Source organism: Musca domestica, unplaced genomic scaffold, assembly GCF_030504385.1.
Source record: "Musca domestica strain aabys unplaced genomic scaffold, Musca_domestica.polishedcontigs.V.1.1 4, whole genome shotgun sequence".
Taxonomy (NCBI): domain Eukaryota; kingdom Metazoa; phylum Arthropoda; class Insecta; order Diptera; family Muscidae; genus Musca; species Musca domestica.
In genome coordinates, this window is record NW_026712328.1 from 21,621,417 (window position 1) to 21,642,313 (window position 20,897).

Here is a 20,897-nt window from a genome sequence, read left to right on the forward strand (position 1 = left end):
AAATACCGCAGAGAAACGTTTGCGCAGCTTGTGACGGTTTCATTGGCCGTTTGAAGGACATAATTCGTGCCAAAGGTGACAAATTCAAACAAATCTATACATAATCTTAAATTTGATGGTATTTCTGACAGTTTTTGATGTTATTTCTGACATTTATTTAAATCTATCCGATTTTATTGTTATGGTTAATATCAGCCCAAATTAAGTGTAGTTTGGCACACGCGACCGGATTCAGTCTAGAAGCAAGTAATTCAAATTTGTTGCAAATGAGTTCAGACACGGCTATAGTTTCTATATATATGATACATCCGATTTGGTGTTAAATTTCTCATTCCAAAACAATGAGATTTGGTATGAGATATTTCACACAGCTCAGAAAAACTTCTGCATAATTTTATTAAGATTGTATCAGATTAAGCTATAGCTTCCATATATATCTTCAACTGATTTCGGGTTAATTGTGCGCCATATGGCCAATATCAGTCCTAATGACTTGAATTTTGGTACAGCCGACCGAATTTAATCTAGAAGCAAGAACATTAAATTTGGTCCCCTGTATTCGACATGCATTTTACAACAATAATGTTTGGTAACGGATACGGTTATTGTGCAACAAATATAAAATGTCAATCCAAATTGGATGGATTTTTGCACATTCAACTCAATTTTTTCATTTCGTGAAACTCGGTTCTCATAAATCTTTTGTTCTGATAAATAATTTTCAAGATAATCCTTCCCGAAGGCATATCATGCACTCTATAGCAATGTTATGAGACATGAGAGGTGAAAATGCCTTCGTCAAATTTGTTGAAAATGAATTCAGAGTTTGATGTAAGTTCACCATTTAGTATTCCACCCATCTATCGATACTTCATCAATTTCGATATTTTGAAAGATTCATTTACAATTTAAGTTGGATGAGAATTTACCTTAAATGAAATTTCTATTGTAGCCTTTCATTTTGGCATAATCCCAATGCATCGGATCCATCCTATTATAAGTCCACAAAAATGGCTGTATTTCTCAAGGCATATCAACTTAACGGGCCACTCCTTCAATATATTTTTGGGATATGGCGCAAGTAAGGTTACCACAAAATATTAGGAATTTTGAAGTTAACCGATAAACGTTTTTTTATAGCGCATGAAAAGCCGGTACAGTCGAACAAAGAGAAGGTATATCAATGTATTTCGAGCCCATTATAAACTGATATTTCTCGATCATTTCAATCAATAGTAGTAGTTTAACCTTTCATTTCAATTGTTTGTTTAAAATCTTGACATATTAAAATATTTCAACTTGAACTAAACTCTGGAATCAACTCCAATTTTTTAAAATGCTGATAACCTGTAATGACTCATTTAAAATATATTAAATTTGCATCAATAGTACCGCCATTTAGGCAACTATTGAAATTGGTCGCGGCATGCAATTTTGTTGTTTTATTGATTAAGAAACAAAAACTAATTTTACTCAGTCGGCCATATTGGCAAATGGAGTCATTTATTCATTACATACTGATGTTGTTGTTGTTGTTTGTTTTTTGTATGTTGCCAACTAAAATCATATCACATGAAACAACTACAACGATAAAGATAAAGTTTTCAATAAATGACCGTCTGACATTAATAACTGCAACGAAATGAACGAACCAACCGTACGCAAACAACCTGTTGTCGCGTTCAACGTCCAAATTCGAAAAAATGCAGCTGCTCTCCCAGTAAAAATGGAAACTTTTAATGAATTTTTGCATTTAAATTGAACATAAATTACAATTTACGCTAAGTCGGCTCAACAGATCAATCGATTGGTTCGGTTTAGCTTGATCGTTGTATGCCTTGATGGAAAAATGGTTATTTGATCTCACAGCAGTTTGTACCTATGGCTCAAAAGGTGCATTTGGACATTGCTATTTTGCATGAGAAAGCAAAACTGAAAAAAAGACACAAGCACAACGTGTTTAGTTGTTCGCATCTCAAAGACGAACTGGTTTTTAAAATGGCTTTGTTGAATTTATATGAAGAAAAAAAATCTTAATCGAACGAGATGTTGCATTCTGTTTGTTGGTGTTGTTGTGGTATGGTATAAAGTCGATTCGATAGTTGTATGAGGTGCGGCATATTGGAAACCAGTTTATTTGCAATATTTTAAAAAACTTTATTAGAAGACACTATTGGCGGATATTATTGAACAATAACGACAATACATTGCACTCGGGCATAAATGAAGGGGTACAGTGATCAAAAACGTTAATCTTCTAAAAAAATATTTAAAATATTCACGTTTGATTTTTTCTCTGAAACATTAGAAGAAAAATTGGAAAATCCGCGTTTAATTTTTTTTTTGTTCACGTTAGAAACAGTAAAGAAGGGTCAAAGAAATATAGAAAGGTCACAATGTATAGTTGACACAGCTAACAAATAAATGTTTATATTGGGAATTTATGTGAAGTAGATCATACCAACTATTAACAATTTTGGCATGTTCACGTATTTCGGGATATTTACCATATGGTGCACAATAACCGTGAAATAGGATGAATCGATTAACTTTGGCAGATTTATTTTTGGACCGTATGAAATGTTTGGGATCAAATATCATTGTTTTGCGAATGTGAGAGATATAAACACCAAATTGGCTGACACATATATATGGATGCTATAGCTATATCTGAACCGATTTTCACCCAATTTCTGAATGCCTATGATCTATGGGTCCATTTCGTTTTCTTCCGCATATTTCAAATGAATGCACAGATACATAATACCCTGTACAACAGTGTGGCGTAGGGTACATATACGGAAGAAAACGTCAGAAGAAAAATGAAACGTTTTGAAGAGAAATTGGCTGTATGTTACAGAATTACGCCGAAATTGTATGTTTATGATGAGCAATTTGTATATGTACTGTTTTAGCACTTTTCTGCAGGCGCAGAAACGGAGTATCTTCTTCTATAGAAAAGGAAAGTGTTTGAACGTTTGATTGTTTGTAATATATAGACTTAAAAACTGCCCAACAGATTTTCCCGAAAATGTTCAAATATACTAGAGCATAGCCTGAAAATAACATAGGGAGGTATTTCATCAGAATCGGAGGTACATCTAAAAATTGAATTTTTCTATGCACATATCTATTGATCGATTAAAGATATAGGCTTCAAATTTGGAGTGCGTAATGGAACAAACATAATACTGTCACATTACATTGAAATCGGTTCAGATTTGGATATAGCTTCCATATATATTTTCGGCCAATTTCGTTTATTTGATGAACCAAACACGTGCGTATGTCCGATTCCAATAACATTTGGTATGAGTGACGGGATTTGACCAGCAAATAAATTTGCCAAATTATATTGAAATGGGTTCAGATTTGGATATAGCTTCCATATATATTTTCGGCCAATTTCACATATTTTATGCAGCAAAGGCGATATGTATGTCCGGTGTGACGAAATTTATTCCAAAAATTAATTTTATCAAAATTTAATTAAGGGTACGATTAATACAGGAAAGTATGTTGCTACCTAGAAGTCTCTAATAGCAAAAGAAATGCCACTCAACTTTAAGACATTTAAGTATCCTGCACGCTGAAATTAATAAATCCGAAGAACAAACTCTTCGTATGTGCGGACTAACTTTGTCATGCTTTTGCTCTTCACATGGTCACCTATTCCTGGCATGTTCACGCGTTGGTAGACCGAGCTATTTTTTTGTTTACGCATTAAAGAGTACAATAAATCCGTTTTTTTAATTCTTGAATTTGCTTCATTTTTAAACCCCAAAATATTCGTATATAATTTTTGAATGCATATAAAATAAAAAAGGTTTTTTTATTAAATAAATGTGGTAGAACTCCAAATGTTGGCAGAGTACGTAGCAATTTTTAGGAGTTAGTGCTCTTTAGTACCTTTAAGCACTAAAATGCTAAAATCATGAAATTTCTCTTTTATATCACCGTTGGTGCAAAACGTAGAAATACATAAAGTTTTTAGACGTTCGACAAAAAAGGTACAAACTCTTATTTTGATTTAGAATTCTCATTTGAAAATCGAATATATATATATATATATATATATATATATATATATATATTTTTTTTTTTTTTTTTTTTTTTTTTTTTTGTGGTTTTTTTTTAAGACAAGATTTCGACTAACGAATTCACTGTGTGCCATGTAAGTCTTGTCACCGACAACATTTGATTAAAAAATAAACTCTACACTTTATATCAGACAACAATAACAATATTATACAATATGTATAGCGCATGCACATGCCTTTCTACTAATGCATGTACACATATACATATGTATATATCAAATATGATTATTACATACACATGGTTCACTTAAATTCGCAAAGTGCCTTGTCTACTTAGCTGATGTTTGTTCGGGGACAGGCCCTAAGTCCAACGTGTAACATTTGCATGCATAAATACACATACATACGTTCTGTAGAAGCTGATGATAACGACGTTGACGGCTCACGGGCAAGGGAACAACAACAGAGGAGCATTTCAAAAAACACATTTTCCAATTCCCCACACGTTTTCACTTGGATTTGCTGCGGAGTGTCTTTGAGCATTTTTCTTTCCTCATGCGACCGAAATTAATGTGAAAATGAATGGAATTTTGTATAAAAGTTTGTTCCTTTTGGCTTATCCACTAAATTGGTCTGGTTCTAAGCGACCATGACTACTTTGTGGGCTAGCTGCAAGCTATGGGAATTAACGAAGCATGTGTTGTAATTTTCTGGAGAATGCATAATGATAATAATTCGTTGCATCTAAATTGTTGAATTTATGAAGACATGCGAAGAAATGTTGCCATTTTATAATTTTGATATTTGAAACTAAGAAAATCACTAATGTCATTGAATCATGGATGTACTTTCATTAGTATAACTCAACTTTTAATAACTTAAAAATATTTTAAGCGCTCTATAAGTAGAATGCAGTAAATGAATACTGTTTCTAATCGCCTTGCAGAGATAAGTATATTTAAGTGTGGATTTTTTAGTAGCAAATTGTATTTTCTTTGTGATGTGGAACAATTATTTGCACATGGGCAAAATAATATAAAAATAAAAGTTATTCGAAAATAAGTATTTCAACTTTTTTTTAGATTTAGAGTCTGATATTCACACAAGATAAATTGCATAATACCAAAAATTATAATATTTCTTATGGTATTAAATTTGAGATATCTTTAGAAAAATTTAATTTTTTTATTTTATTTTATTTAAATCAATTCAGTTAAGCCTATTTCATCTACTGAATTGCGACATATATGTTAAAATGTGTATCAAATCGTTGTGATTATACTAGATCCATAATAAACCTGTTAACCGGTATATGGGAATCTGAGATTTTCAAATATTTTGCAGTTCGAGTGGCAGGTATCTGAAGGAGTAAACCTTTTTATAACATTATCGCACTTCCAGCACTTTTTGTAGGAATATTGGGATGCGCAATGTTAGGAACATGATTATTCACATTTTTGACTCTTTGTGGGAAGGCACCACAAATCGATATTTTCCGTTTGAGCAAATGGAAAATCTCGATACAAATATAGCTATATTAAAAGCTTTTTAATATATTTTCCTGATTGAGTTACCAAAATAAGTGAAGCGACATTTATCTACTCTATATTAGATTTCACGTTGTCAAATGTTTTGGAATGTGTAAAGTTTGAAGAAACTCGAGGAATTTTCTATGCAACAACAAAATTAATGAAAAGAAAAATTTAGCAGATTGCGAAAGAAAAGCTAAAAATAAAAGACACGTGTATCAGCGATTTCAAAGTTTACATTGCAAAGAGACCTTTATTGAGGGTGGGAATTTCACTCCCCCTCCTTCTTTTACAAACTTTCGAATTAGGATTCCATGGAATCCCTTCATTTATATCCAACCAAATTCAATATAATTTGGCTTATTTATTTCCAAATTCCAAATTTCATTGAAATTGGAGATGCATAGCGTGCCGGGTGCATCAAAATCATGAAGTCGGACAGAAAAAGATGCGGCAAAAGACTTCTGGAATAAACGCAAGATGCCTTATATCACCCATATAGCGGAATATATGTTTTTGAATATATGTTTTTTTTTTTTTTTTTTTTTTTTTTTTTTTAAAGAATTTTCCCAAAATTTGGTGTTTTAAAAATCGCAATAGATAACCTTCATTGAAGCAGGAAATCGGTGTTATCGACTTTATAGTAATTTGAAAATTCTGAACCAACTGATTTCACTGATATAAATGGAAATGCTCAACTTCGATGTTATTTTTAAAGGTTTTCTTCAACTCATGGCGGAGGGTTTTTAAAAGTTCGGCGGTTTAAAAATGTTTATAATTATAAAAGAAATTAAATTAAATATATAATCTTAAATATAATAAATTAAACAAGTAAAAAGTAGGAAGTTCGGAGTTATACGAAGACCTGGACCTGCATAGACAATTTTCTGTCACAGGCTGTAGTATCAATTACGAATTTCAAATACGACACCTCAAACTATTTTGGTGAATATTGTACCTAAAATCGTCAAAATACCGAATAGAGGGAGGAATTGATATATGGGGCCAATACGAAGACCTGGACCTGCATAGACAATTTCCTGTCACAGACTGTAGTTCCCATTACGAACTCTAAATACGTAATTTGAAACCACTTTGGTAAATAATGACGCTAGAATCATCAAAATACCGAATATCGGGAGGTACCATTATATGGGGGCTATATGAAAACGTGGACCTACATGGCCCATTTTCGAACTTAGCCTGCCTACTGGTAAAATGAACATGTGTGCAAATTTTTAGCCTTCTATCTCAATTCATTCGAAAGATAGAAATAGCGTGATTACAACAGACAGATACACAGGCGGACATACAGACGGTCTTCGCTAAATCGACTTAAAATTATACGCTGATCAAGAATATATATACATTGTTGGGTCTGACATGCGTATTTAAAGGAGTTAGAACAGAATGACAAAATTAATATAGCCTTAATAGTATGGTGGAGGGTATAAAAACAAAAAATTTGAAAAGTTTATACACTATTAGCCATTTTTTTACACTGCACCATAGATAGTATGGAGGGTATATTAACTTCGTCATTCCGTTTGTATCTTATCGAAATTATAATTTTATACCCAACAAGGAATATATATTCTTAATCAGCGTTTGTCTGCAGGCGGGTCAAGTTCCAAGATGGGCTATATCAGTCTACAATATCGTATAGCCTCCACATAATGGTACCCCCGATATTCGGTATTTGGATGATTATACCCACATTTTTCTATGGAATTGTCTGAAATTCTACACAAGAACTTCTTTGTGAGTAATTTATCCCCTGAAAGAGAATTTTCTATATAGGTCCTCGATATTCCTCTTATAACGCTACCCCCGACATTCGGTATTTGGATGATTTCAGCCATATTTTTTAATGGAATTATCTAAAAATTCACACAAGGAGTTCCTTGTGAGTACTTTATTTTCTTGAAGAGAATTATTTATATAGATCCACGATATCGCATAGTCCCCATATAACGGTACCCCCCTATAATTAGTATTTTGATAATTTACTTTTGCAGGACCACGGCTTCGTATAGCCCCCATATAATGGTTTTCATTTCAGCATCGTTTTTCGACGATTTTTTGAAATCTTTCAATTTTCTTCCAAATGGTGGAGGGTACAAAAAGTTCGGCCCGGCCATACTTAGTTGCTTTTTTACTTGTTAAAACTGAAATTTTGGGAAATTATATAGAGGTTAGAAATTTAAAAAAATGAAGTATTATTCTATTTTAATATTTAACTAGTCTATATTTACAATAACAATACCGATTCAGTTTTCTTAAATATACAATAAACAGTTTTATTAAATATATATTTTAATTTTTTCCTTTCAAAATATTCGTATCATGTCGACAATAGGAATGTTGTGCCGACTACTGGCACAAAAACAATATTTTATTTAATATAAAAAATCACCAAATGTATAAACTAATTAATTTTTTTTTTCTTTAACATAGAACTATGTAGAATTTCTAAAAAGTCTAACTTGAATTTAACATAATAGTAAATTTGCGTTTAAAACAATTTTGAAGATGAGCTATACCATAAATTGCCGTCTACTGGGATACATACACCATATCAGAATGTATAAACTAATTAAAAACCATATCAGAGTTTTGCGTTGTTTAATTTACTTTAAACCACGCTATTATAAGATTAGAACCGTTTGGCTAACAAAATCAAGTTATTACTAAAAATTCTGAATTGGTCAAATTTCCCAAGAGAATCTGAACATTTATTTTTCATAAACAAAAAATAAATTTTACCAAGATTGAAATATTTAATTTAAACGATCTGAAATTCTAGAGGAATTTCAAGAAAGTTTATCACACAACGGAAATTATGTCAAAAATATCTTTTGCTCGGCTTAGTAGTCATATTTGTTTTGGTTTGTTAAGAGTTCATGACCGGACTCTTTACCAAAAAAAATTAGCATTACTATTTCAGTATTTTAATAAATTCCTTTAAAAATGATTTACATAGTTAAGATGTCATTTTTGGTGAAAGTCCAAACGCGTTATCCCACTCCTCATTCCCATCTGATAACAACTACCAAACAACAACAAAACCATAGGAAACTATGATATTGCAATAAAAACGGCAGACATGCTTCCTAACCACCCATATGCCTAAGATAAAACTACAACAACAATCTCAGCATGTCATGCCATCGGATAATGGCGGTAGCCAAATGTCTAACAGTTGTTGTATTGCGCCCCCTATATGTGAATTTTAGTTTCTTCACAGCCTGATCCCACGTATCGTAAAGTGAGTGAGAGTGAGTGAGAGAATCCGATGAAACATGAGACGGAAACAAATGCCATTGCAATCGACCCACCATAGTCAGGTAGTTGCAAATACATTACAGCAAACAAAATGAAAAAAAAAAACACATCTTTGTACACAGCAAGGTTCTGCTGTACTTAGTATTTGGTAGATGTTCAATTGAAGGAAATCAACGTTAGTTGGAAGGAAAAAAATGTTCGAAAGAAGCTAATTTTAAATTCATTTTCATCAGACAGCTTGCTGTTTAACCGCTTGCTCCTCCTCCTTCTCATCGTTGGTTCGATCAACTGCAATGGAAAATATATCTAATTTGCCAGTGTTTTCGGCATCCAGCGTCTGTTGTTTATTTCATCAGTTACGTGCTGTGAGTGCATGTAATATTTACTTCTTGCTTTGTATCGCCAGCAGTTGGTAGCTTCTGCTGTTGCCAACATGAGTCCACAACGACGAGTGAGTATCGTATCACATGGTTTTTTACTTTATTTATAATTTAATATTGTTGGAGATTTTCTTTTGTGCATTGGCGGCGTACAGTTATTGGTTTGTGCTGTAATCTGGAACAGTGTTCCAAAATACTTAAGCGGTTTTGACACATTTCAAGAGGTTGGGATGTTTTTATACCCTCCACCTTGGAAAGGAGGGTATATTCAATTTGTCATTGCATTTTTAACACCTCTGAGCGTTCGTCATAGACCCCAAAATGTATATAAATTCATGATCTTTAATGCTCATCATTCTAAGCCGATTTAACGATGTTCTTCCGTCTGTCTGTTTGAATCACTATATATGCTATATTATATAACGTAGAGTCTTAAAAACTGGTAAAGTAGTTTATATTTGGTCTAGGATGGTTGGTATTGATAATGAGATGTATCGGTCCACGTTTTGGGATAGCCTCCATATAACGGTGGCTCCCGATATTCGGTATTTTGATCATTTTATTCACAATTGTCCACCAATTTGTCTAAAATTGATATTTGTAGTACGTTATGGAGTCTAGACCCAGTGACGGAACATTGTACAGGGTGGGATAAAAACAACTGCAACAATGTTAAACGCCATAATTTTTACATTTTTTTAAATTCTATTGAATAAAAGCTAAAATGTCGGTAATAGCATCAACTTTTAGAAAAAGTTAAGCCTTCAAACGACAAATGAAGCCGTCACACGCTGCACGAATGTTCCTCTGTGGTATTTTGGCCCATTCCCGGCGAAGCGCTTGCTTGAGGTGATCGACACATTAGTATTTTTTAATGCCAACCTTGCGTTCCAAAATACTCCAGACACAATAATCCATCGGCTTGGTATCCGGAGATTTTGGTGGTCATTATGCGCTGAAAATGAAGCGGGGAACCTCATTTTGTAACTATTTTTGGATGGCGGGTGCTGAGTGCGATGGTGCTGACTCCTGTTCGAATGTCCAAGGTCTGCGGCCAAAATGTTTGCGTGCCCAAGGCTTTAATACATCCTCCAGAATATTGTCACGATATTAGTCGTTGTTTATTCTGATTTCACGGTCGATTAATATGAGCGGAGAGCGATCATTGGCTGTTATGGCGGCGCTTGAGTTCTGGTGGCCAACCGATGGTGGCCTGACATCTTTGGCAAGAAAATTTTCAATCATTTTGTTTTTTTACTAACTGCTGGACAATGAATGTTTTCTCATCGGAAAAAACCAAATTAGGCAGATCAGCTCTTTTGACTCTATTTTCCATCTGTTGCGGTAAGTTCTTGCACTTTTTGGAATTTCAATGGCTTTACCCAGAACTCATTTTTCAATATTTGCCAAATGGAATATTGCGATATGTTCAACTCACGAGCCATTTTACGGCCTCTACGACGCGGGTGTCGATCAAGTCGTTTCTTTACTTTTCGAACCATTTCTACTGATGTTGCTGTTTTCTTCTGTACACTTCCTTGACGTCGGGCTACGCTACCAGTAGCACGGTAAAGAGCGATGGTACGAGACACAAAAAATTTATTGACATTTAAATGCTGGAGTTCTCTAACGATAGCCACTTGTGGTTTACCAGTCAAACATAATGACATCACACTATCATGCTTGAATTCCATCACCATTAACTTTTTTTCTGGAAAATTCCCACCAAAATGATTTTGAACGCTTGTAAACAATATAATGGTCTGTCACTGGAATAATTTTAATATTTGTCGGACGAGTGCCTTAGAAATGACAGCAGTCTGAAGTTGGTTGCAGTTTTTTCATCTCACACTGTATATATAGGACAACGTATAGCCCCAATATAGGCGTACCTCCTAATATTCAGTATTTTGCTTAATTATTGCCACATTTTTTCACTAATTTGAAGAATTGGTATTTGTGGTTCGTAATAGTTTCTGGCGGAACATTGGTTTTATCCTGTATTCTAATTGTTTTACCCTTATATTTCCATGAATTTGTTTAAAAATTTTTATTTATAGTTCATTATGTATTTTAACTCAGGTTGCAGAACATAGAATATCTATGTCCACGTTTTCCTATAGCGCACAAATAACGGCACCTTTGGATATTCCGTCTTTTGACAATTTAAGCCACATTTTCTAATAGATTTGTGTGAAGTTTTGTATTTGATCTTTATAATGGGTTCTACAAACGGTGTAAAAACATTGTCCATATTGGCCAACGGTTCACATACAACGGTTCGGTATTTCATATTTGATATATAAACCGATATTCAGTATTTTGATAATCCTAGTAACATATGCTCCCGTTTCGGCATGGGTCCCATATAACGGCTCCCGCCACTATGTTCTTTTTTAAAAACTGGTTTTCAGTATATAGAAGATTACATGAAAATCTGCCATAGACAGAGAAACCTTCAAGAAGTTGACTACCAAGGAAGATATAAAGAAGGTTATCTATAGCTTTATCTTATCTTTTATGCAACTTCTATTAAAATTCAAAAATAAAGCAGAACGAGAATATAGCAGCGATATAGGGTCCACGAATAATATTTCTAGTTTTTGCAATCCGAATGATGATACTAATAATAGAGAATACAAAAATGTCTCAGTGGAAAAAAATTACACCAAATTTTGGAATTTTAATAAAAATTCAAACTTTTGAAAATTTCAACAGGAAATTTCATATATATTTCATTTCATAACACTGTTCATTGCCCCTTTGTGTGGTGAGATTTTTCCCTGAATATGAGCAGCCTCCATTTATTCGTCTAAATGCAATTTGCAATTCAGTGCAGAAAACGTTTGCGGCTTATGCTTGATTAAGAAGTAAGTTTGCCAGGGGAAGCTAAAATAATGTCATAAACCGGCACAGCACATGATGTCGATCTGGGTCTTTGCTGACTTCACCATTGCAATCATAAAATCTGTCCGTCCCTTATTTGCAGACTTTCGGTCTGTCACTCAATGCAGAAGCGATAATCTCCAAAACTAGACAAAATAGAAATGGAGAAGAAAAGAAAAAGGATTTTACAAAATCAAATGCAATTTGTTGCATGCCTCATCATTGCTTTGGGTAATTGACTTTAGGACTCTTCTACATGGACAGGTTGTGCTCATATCTAATAACTTTAAATATTAAAATTTAATGCTGATTGTTGGGCAGTTTTGACATGTTCATTAGGAATCTTTAGCTGTATGTTGGCAAAGTTATGTTTTTTTTTTTCGATTCACGGATAACCAATTACTGGTAATGTAAATGAGACAAAAAATCAAAAAGGGCCAGTACATTAGACTAATCAGAATGCATACAACTTTGTTGATAGGAATGTTATTTAAATTTTATGACATTTTTATTTTTCTTACTGTTATATAATATAATTTCTTTTTCTTTTAGATCTATCAAAATAATATTTTTCTGCGAAAATCATAAAAAATTTAGCATGTTTAATTCACTCAATAGTATACAACATTTTAGTTTTTTTCTTAAAATTTTATGTGATTTTTATTGCTTTTTAATTGGTGTAAATTAAACATAAAGTTTCTCCGATAAAAATTGGATATGACATTTTTGAAATGTCATTGACATTAAACTGGCAAATAATAATTTATTTGTGGCTCATAAATAATAAAATATGGATTTTTTAATATTTTTTATGTGCGGATTTTCACCGAAAAAATGCATATCGAAGTCATAAAACAGCAAGTAACACAGTTTTGTTTGTCAATGGCTTAATTAAAAATGTTTTATATTCAAAAATCAAGTTGTCAAAAATGTGATATTTAAATATAAATATAAACATGAAACTCTTCGTGGAATATTAGGTTGTCCAGAAATCAAATAGCAGTTTTAAGATGTTTGGAATCATAAGAATATAAAAACTATCTACCCAGTAAAATTTAATGGAAGTGGATAATATGAACCCAAATTGAATGGATTTTGGTACATACGTATGAATTTAACCTTGAAGAAAGTATGTCAATTTTTGTAAAAATCGGAGCAGAGGAGGTCTCGTATACATGTTTTATTGAATTTTGTATTTAACTGCCTCACATCCGTAAAATACTCTCTACAACAACGATATCTGGAGCCAACTATCAGATACAGCATAAAAATATCTGTGCTAAATTTTATAGAGATCGGTAAAGATTTGGAAATAACTCCGGTATATATCTTCACCCGATATTAGGTTTGTTGTTCCTAAAAACTGTAATATCAGCTCAAATGGAATGCATTTTAAATTAATGAGTAATACGCATTTAAAAACGATAGTATTTGTTATGTCTAAATTCTCATAAATTCCGCGTATATTTCTTATATGTAACTCTACTATATATGCAAAGTGGTGTGGGTATCATAAAGTAGGCCCAACGCGACTTTGGCTTTTCTCTACTGTTTTTATACCCTCCACCTTTCTATGGTGAGTATATTAGATTTGTCATTCCGTTCGTAACTCCTCGAAAAATTCATAATAGACTCTACAAAGTCTGTTGTAATCACACAATCTTCCGAACGAATTGAGATAGAATGCTAAATTTTTGCATACATGCATAGTTCACCAGTAGGCAGGTTAATTTCGCAAATTGGATATGTCGGTCCACATTTTCGTATAGCCCCCATATAACGGTAGCTCCCGATATTCGGTATTTTAATGGTTTTTGCCACATTTCTTCGCGGATTTGCCTAGAAGTTGGTATTTGTTGGTCTTAATGGGTTCTAGCTCTTTTGCCGAAACACTGTATGTATAGGTCGACGATTTTGTAAAGCCCCATATAGCCGAATTTCCCGATATTCGGTATTTTGAAGATTTTTGGCACATATTCCCATGAATATGTCTTAAAATTGGTATATAGGCTCTAATGTTCCCTTTACCCTTAGGTGGTATTTTGATGATTTTAGATATAGATACTACAGCATAAGACAGAAAATTGCCCATGTAGGTCCACGTTTTCGTATAGCCCCCTATTATGGGTACCTCCCCATATTCGGTATTTTGATGATTTTAGCGACATTATTTACTGGAATTGTTCCAAATTTGATATTTGAAGTTCGTCATAGATACTACAGCCTAGGACAGAAAATTGTCTGTGCAGGTCTACGTTTTGGTATATCCCTCATATAATTGTACCTCTCTATATTCGGCATTTCGGTAATTTTAGTGTTATTATTCACCGATTTTTTTATGTTTCCCATTTGAATATTGTAATGGTTTATGACAAAAGATGTCTATGCAAGTCCATGTCTTTTTTACTTATGTGAAATTAGGTATTGGAAGTTTGTAACAGCAGGAATAACATACTTTTCGAAAAATGAATCTCGGCAATCATAAATATATTTTTAAAGTGTTACTTTCCAAATAGCGAGTTCTTTTAAAAGCCCTGCTCGGTCGAAGTTCACAGCTTTTTTACTTGGTTCTTCTTTAGCAGACCAATACTCTGGAGTCTTTTTTTTTTTTGCAAGTTTATTCTATATTGCAGCAAATTACTCTTGCATGGTCAATGTGTTGGCGGGCCTTTCAGTTATTTCACATATATAATATACTTGCGGACATTTCATGGGACATTGGTATATACATATGTATGCATATCCATACCATGGACAATATTAAAGCTCAAATTTATAAATACGCAATAAACACGACTGCAATAGTAAAAAAATTATCATGATAGTCCATTCTCGTATGGTATTTCTACGAAAAACTTAAATAAAGGAAAATTCTCTGGATAAGTATGCAGAAAAAAAACAACAACTATATTATAACCGACAACTGGAAATTTCACATGTCTTCATATGTTACTGTACATTTGCATTTGATGACAAAATTACACTTTACGCAAATAATTGATGAAATATAAAAAAGTGTTGTTCCCACCACTTGGAACAAATTTGGCAAATTTCAAAAAATAAAATCAGTTAAAAATGTTGTTAAAATTTAAAAATACCGAATGTAGCCAGCGTCAGGGTAGTTAGGGTCTATACGACGTCGTGGACTTGCATAGGCAATTTTTGTCATAAGCCATTACAATATTCAAATGCGAAACTTGACAAAAAAATCGTCGAATAATATCGCTAAAATCATCAAAATACCGAATATAGGGAGGTTCTATTATATGGGGGCTAACCAAAATGTGGACCTGCACAGACAATTTCTGTCATAGGCTGTGGTGTCCATTACGAACGTTAAATACCAAATTTGAAACAATTTCGGTGAATAATGTCGCTAAAATCATCAAAATGCCGAAAATAGGGGTGTTCCGTTATATTTGGGCTATACGAAGGCGTGGACCTGCACAGACAATTTTTTGTCACAGGCTGTAGTATCCAGTACGAACTTCGAATTTAAAATATTTCCGGTGAATAATGTCGCTTAAATCTCTAAAATACCGAAAATAGGAGGTACCCTTATATGGGGACTATACCAAAAACGTGGACCTACATGGCCCATTTAAAATACCAAAAATCCTGCAGACGTAGTATACATTTGAGTACAATTTTATCTACCTACTTCATTTCGTTCGGAAGCTAGAGTGATTTCCACAGACGGATAGACAGACGGACATTGCTAAAACGACATCGAATTTTATGCTGATCAAGATTTGAAGTACAATATTTTTTGTAGAACTACCATATGCCAGCTGTTATGTAATTTCCACATACAAAGAATGCAAATTAAACGAACCTATCAAACTGCCATTAGTTGAATAAAGAAATTTCAAAAATTCGACCCATAATTATTTCTATAAGTGTAAATTAAGAATTTCCAACAAATATTTAAAAAAAATCACTTTAATACGGAGCAATGCTGTTGTTGCATTTGTTCATTTTACAAAATTAAATCAGACAGACATGTTGAAAAACAAGACATTCATGGCTAATGGCAACTGAATATATGCATTTTTTCTTCTGTTTTTAGATATTTCTCGTCTATCTGATGTTGTTTTTGTGGCATTCCCAGTTGACAGTGACACTTAATGGATGGATGGATGAGTCACAGACACAAGGTCCCGGATGATAAGACCAACAAATAACTAGGTTCTGGCAACGAAGGAAGCATGAAGCCCTATTCTATACCCAAGGCAAATTACGATTGGCTGCATTTCGTTTGAATGAATGGTTGGCGGGATGGATGGATGTACTGATGGTCATTCGAATGCAGTCTGCTGTCGCTACCAACTGAAAATTTGCATAGTAATAAATATTCTAAAAAACAAATGAGTCAAAAAGCTTGAACAAAGTTTTGTTCACTCAATTTGTTTTCATGTTATTTTATGGCAGTGACATGTTTTCATGATTTCATGGCGTTCTGTTTTTTCTGATTTTATTTTTTCTTTTTTGCTTTAAGATAGGAAAACTACAGCAGCGACGACTACAACCACTAGCCCCATATATATGCACCCGGGTATAATATTCTATAGTAATATTTATATAACAGCATGTGATGTGCATGCTATTTGTTGTCGTTTTTTTTGTTTGTCTTTGCCATCATGATTTGTGTTTTGAATGGCTGTTTCGCATAAAGTCAAGTTGCTAGTTGGACAAAGACAAAAAGTCACTTCTGGTGCCAAGAGCGCAATTGCATTTTGTATAGCTGTCTGTTTTTGTTCTGTAATGAACATTTTTAAATAATATATGCATTATGAACTATAAGTTGAAAATTCGTCTGTGGGATGAGAACATGGGTATGGGATTAAATGATCAAGTGTGTTGTAGAAAGATAATTGAATTTTATTTCAGATATTCTTATGACCAAATCAATTTAATTTTAAACTTATTTGTGGTTGCGAATGTTGAAAAATTCAAATATAGGAAATATAGACATTTATTTTTTTTGTGATATAGATAATTGTATAATTTATTTGTAATATAAAAAAATAGACTGTAACATTTTCCATGCATCAATTATTTTATAAAACTTACACTCTCTTGGGAAAAAATTAAATAATTGTCGTATTCCTCACCTAGTAGGACATAATTCTTGACAATTCAGGTTTCATCGTTATACCATGGTTTTTATTATTTGTAACAAAAATCAGCATTTGCAGCCGTATAAATGATACCATATGACACCACGCATATTTAGCACTTCCACCCTTAACAAATGTGTATAGGTTCATAGTGGGAATATATGTAAACTCAATTATAAACCCTTTAAGGGGTTGAAATTTCAAGTTGGATGGAAAGTATATATGGAGTATCAAAATATTAATTAATTTTAATATTACCAATTAATTTAATGGAGATAATTGTATGATGTAAGACTATATCGTGGATGTTATGACTTTGGGAAGATTTAATTATAAAATATATTGAAAATTTAAGATATATATAATCGTATGATCTAAAATTCAAGTGAATTAGACAAACATAATGCGTTTGGTGTACTATTAAAGTAGATGGAATATATTTGAGAGCAATATCTAAATGTTGGCTGATTTAGATAAAATTTAGTAAATGAATGTCTATTCTATATTTGATATATTTAAACACAAAGTGTTGTTCCCTTACTTTGTCACTATAGTGCTAGTGACAAAGTAAGGGAACAACACTAGTGTATTGGGTTTAAAAAATATTAAAAAAAAAACACAAGTAGAAAGGCAATAAGTTCCGCCGGGCCAAACGTTGAATACCCTCCAACCATATGCAATTTTCCGTCACAGGCGGCACTAGCTATTATGAATTACAAAGACAAAATTTGAAACGATTCCGGTTGATAATGTGGCTAAAATCATCAAAATATCGAATATAAGAAGGCACCTGCATGAGCAATTTTCTTTCAAGGACTGTAGTACCAACTAGGAACCTCAATCTCCAAATTTGAAAAATTTTCGGTCAAATATCCAGGAAGAATGTTTCTTTCATAATAAGAACACATGCTGCCAATACACAGAAAATTCGAGTTACATTTGTGACTAAAACTCCCAAGAAACCTTAAATCTGTCGATACAGTTATATGGGGGTACTCCAAAACACGGACCTACAATACAATTCATGCAGACTTAACACACACCTTGGTAAAATTTTATTAACCTACTTAATTTTATTAACCTATTCCGGTTGATAATGTCTCTAAAATCATCAAAATATCGAATATAAGATTGCACCTACATGAACAATTTTCCGTCGTGGACTGTAGTACCAACTAGGAACTTCAAATTACAAATTTGAAACATTTCCGGTCAAAATATCTGGAGGTACAGTAATATGTGGACTATAAAAAAACTCATACCTATATTGACATTTCTATGCAAGGATGTTTAATAAGAACACATGCTGCCAACTTACAGCAAATTCGGGTTAAATTTGTAATTAAAACAACCAAAAAAACCTTAAATCTGTCGATATAGTTATATGGAGGGTATACCAAAACAAGGACCTTTGTACCCCATATTCAATACTTAAAGTCCTGCAGACTTAACCCACATCTGAGGTAAATTTTATTAACCTATTTCATTTCGTTCGGAAATTAGACTGATTTCGACCGAAGGACGGAAATCGCTAAATTGACATAGAATTGTATACTGATAAAGAATATATATACTATGTGGGGTTTAAAATTTATATTTCGAGCAGTTACAAGCGGAACGACAAACTTAATATACCCTCCATGCTATGGTGGAGGGTATAATAACAATTTATGTAATATATTAAATAATGATAAAACTCATGGACAAAATCACAAAAAAATTATAAGAACTAAAAAATTTGATTCTACCCCGATTATTGTCTTGAAACAAGAATTTGATAATTTTAATTAAAACAAATAAAAAGCAGCTAACTTTTAATACCCTCCACCATTTGGAAAGAACTTGAAAGCTTTCAAAAAATTCCGAAAAATACCGTTTGCCCTTTATACGGGGGGCTATACGAAGACGTGGACCTGCACAGACGATTTTTTGTCTTAGGCTGTAGTTTCCAATAAAAACTTTAAATAATAAATTTGATACATTTCCGGTGAAAATGTCGCTTAAATCACCAGAATACCGAAAATAGGGAAGTACCATTATATGGGGGCCATATCAAAACGTGAACCTATGTGACCCATGACCAGGACGAACTTTTAATACCCTTCACCATTGGGTAAAGAAAACATTTTTACATAAAAGTATCTGAATTCAAACGTTTATTTGTTTGGATAATACAGTTAAGATTTGCACAAAAAAAAATAAAGTGTGTTAGGCCTTACCAAAAAAGGAACCTATTTAAATAACTTTACACCAAAACACTTTATACCACAAGGATTGTTATCTATTGCGAGTCTTAATTGCCAAATTTGAAAAAATCGTGGGTGACTAGGATTGTCAAAATACCGAATATCTGTGTAGATATTTAATGTTCTACCACCGGATCTAGAACCCATTAAAAACTACAAATAACAACTTTTAGACAAATCAGTGGAAAATGAGGAAAAAATAATCAAAATGTCGAATATCGGGAGGTACCGTCATATGAGGGCTATACGAAAACAAGGATCAACATGGCCCATTTAGATCCTAACCTGTCTGCTGGAAAAATACACATGTGTGCACAATTTTATTCTTCTATCTTAATTCGTTTGAAAGTTAGCTTGATTATAAGAGACAGACGGATAGACAGACAGAATTTTAGAATTTTACGCTGATCCAGAATATATACTTTGTAAGGTCTATCATGAATATTTCGAGGAGTTACAAACGAAAGACAAAGCTAATATACCCTCCATAGAATGGTGGAGGGTATAATGATTGATTTTTTTTAGCTCACTGACAACGCAGAGGATATGAAATTGTCATTATTTGTTGGTAGTCTGGTAAGGCAGAGGTCTATGTTAATTACTACTAGTAATGCTACAAATGATATATACGTTGCAGGCTTTATAATCTACTTTAGTCCTTCATCATTATTTGTTAATTTGGCTTCGCAAATTTGTGTGTGGAGCTAAATGTGAAACATATGCTTTCCAAACATTTTATTAATTGTTAATGATGCAAATAAGTTGTTTAGTTTTTTTTTTTTATACATTATTTTCAGATTATTGACAATGCCAATGGTAGTTTATTTATATTACTTTGTAATTGTTTTTTTTTTTTTTTTTGCTCCCAATTTTTGCTGGGATTTTCTAGTTGCTACTGCTAGTAAATACTAGATATTTTTTAAATAATGTTTTATGCAACAATAAAATAAAAAAAAATGCAATATTGTTATTAGTTTCCGAAAATTGATTATTATTTTCTTCTCTATTCTGAAATAATGAAAGTGTTTGTTTTTAAGCGCATACTTAGGGATCGTGTAATATTTCAGCTTCCTTAACCATACTATATTTATTATCAAAGCTAGTATAAAATTTCTAAATCAGTAACGACAATGCGACTCCTACAAAAGCCAAATAAAATGTCATGCATCTCTTTCTAATGCAAAGCACCACACATTTTTATCAAACGTATGGAAACATCTAGAAGTAATTATATTTTTCCAATATCTTCTAACACGAAACATGTTTATTTTACAGGAAATGCTTTTTCCGTACATTTCTGTTTTTCTTCTTTTTTTTATTTCCAGAGATGTCTACCAATGATAAACTGAATGCACTTGCTCCATGGACATTGAGCACCATCAGTTCCAGTTGTGATACTTATAAAATATAC

At 32.8% G+C, this 20,897-nt stretch overlaps 1 long non-coding RNA gene across 1 annotated transcript; it reads left to right on the plus strand.

The window, feature by feature from the left end:
• Nucleotides 1-9,009: 9,009 nt before the first annotated feature.
• Nucleotides 9,010-16,923, plus strand: LOC109612288 (uncharacterized). Its single transcript, XR_002194444.2, has 2 exons — nt 9,010-9,305; nt 16,190-16,923. It is a non-coding gene; the product is annotated as an uncharacterized LOC109612288 (long non-coding RNA).
• Nucleotides 16,924-20,897: the final 3,974 nt, after the last annotated feature.